This window comes from Sinocyclocheilus rhinocerous, unplaced genomic scaffold (genome assembly GCF_001515625.1).
Source record: "Sinocyclocheilus rhinocerous isolate Xijiao unplaced genomic scaffold, SAMN03320098_v1.1 scaffold2330, whole genome shotgun sequence".
Lineage (NCBI taxonomy): Eukaryota > Metazoa > Chordata > Actinopteri > Cypriniformes > Cyprinidae > Sinocyclocheilus > Sinocyclocheilus rhinocerous.
The window spans coordinates 37,062-38,938 of record NW_015630979.1 but is presented as its reverse complement, the minus strand read 5'-3'; the positions used below and the strand labels follow the sequence as shown (position 1 = coordinate 38,938).

The 1,877-nt window shown below is 37.5% G+C and overlaps 1 protein-coding gene across 1 annotated transcript in view; it reads right to left on the bottom strand.

The window, feature by feature from the left end:
* The window catches only part of LOC107740832 (protein limb expression 1), a 17,309-nt gene that overhangs the window by 11,330 nt on the left and 4,102 nt on the right, over positions 1–1,877 (bottom strand). The gene's annotated exons all lie outside the window — the stretch shown is intronic.

Sequence of the window (1,877 nt, the reverse complement as noted above, 5' to 3'; positions counted from 1 at the left end):
CCATGACCCCGTGGAAGGGAAGTCGGTAGGGAAGCATGACCTGGTCATCAGGTTCTTTAGGAGGGCGAGAAGGTTAAATCCTCTCCGACCCCCCTCTATACCTTCTTGGGACCTGTCTCTAGTCCCGGTTTAGTGTCGGCTTGCTAAAACTGCTCCAGAGTGTCCGTACTGTAGACCCTGTCATGCTCCTCCATCCCCTTGGCCAGGCCCTCACTCAATGAATTCATGAGAACCAGTAGAGGGTTGGGTTTTATATGTAGAGACCTAAGTGGATCCCATATGTTACACCAAAAAGGGGCGCAGGAGGCTCGCACAGGACACTGGAAGGGTCAGCATCCATGGCGCTATGGTAGGGATCCCAATTCGTCGGTCACAAATGTGCATTGGCTCGTTTAGTTTACACTCGAAGTGGATTGGTCTCTCTAAGCGAGATCCCAATTCGTCGGTCACCGACATGACGTCTCCGTTTCCTCCTTCAGGGAAGGTGGGTTACATACGTAACCGAGACAGTCTCTTCTGTGCAGAGATTATAAACAAATTATCTTTCATTTTGGTTAGTTTTTAACAAAAACTTGCATGCTAGAATAAAAAAAACTAAGTAATTAAGTTATTTTATAATAAGAGTACATTGAAAGCTTTGAAAATAACTATAAATCAATTTCTGCATTTTTTTGTCCTTCAGACAGATGAAGTGGTAACCTTAACATTTTATTTGAAGATTTAACATTTGTAGATGGACTAAACTTAAAGCAGAAGAGCTGTAAAAATTCTGAAAATCTTTTATAGCTCCTTGTATTTAAGTTTTCATAATCTGCTTGGAAAAAATATATCACACATTAATGAATAAATCCCAAAATAACCACAAGATAAAGTCAAGATAAATTTTTATTGTAACTATGGACTACGTTGACGCGAGTGATGTCAAGTCAAGTCACCTTTATTTATATAGCGCTTTTAACAATACAGATTGTGTCAAAGCAACTGAACAGCATGTAGACTGCATGTAAAACTGATGTAGACGTTTTCACCATGAAGCTAACACTGGTGATGTACTGGAGAGAACACGGATTTCACAGTAGCCTAAATGATCTAATTTTCAGCAGTAAGAAAAAAAAGTGTTTTAAAGCTTGTTGTTTTGTAGAACATCACAGATATATGATATGAGAACAGTAGGGTCTGTAGATAGGGAATATGTGTTATTTAATAAAAATATAATTATATTTTCAGAATTACATAATTTCAAGTCTGTGGGTTAAAGCGCCCCCAGTGGGCAATGAGCAATTACTGTAGTTATTCTGTTCTGAACATCAAATCCTTTGTTTTTCCATCAAATATATTCTAAACAGTTGGTTGAATAAAAATATTTGGATTTTATATTTAAAAATTACTTCAAGTTAGCATCAGGTAGCTAGCTAGCTAGACAGTTAGCATCCGCTAACAAAATGTTTCAAACAGGCTATTATAATTTTGTAATTCATATGATTATATTCTTTTTAATTTTAAGCAAAAACTGTCTGTACATTAGGCTACTCTGATTTCGCTGTAAATGTTTAAAGCAAATTGCTTTTTTCAGACTGGGGGGCATTTTACTGGGGGGTAAAACGCCCCCTTGGAACAAATTAAATTTTTGTTAAAAATCTAATAACATGAAAACTCTGGACATTTTTCATGCTTTGTTTATAATTTAAGTAATTTTCACTAAAACTATGATAACTTTTCTGAACACCTTTAACTTTTGTTTCACACAGTCCTTAGGGGAGTGGGGGCGTTTTCCCCCACTCTACCCTATACCCTATATCAGTGGTTCTCAAACCGCTCCATGAAGTACCCCCAGCACTGCACATTTTGTATGTCTCCCTATATCTGACACACCCACT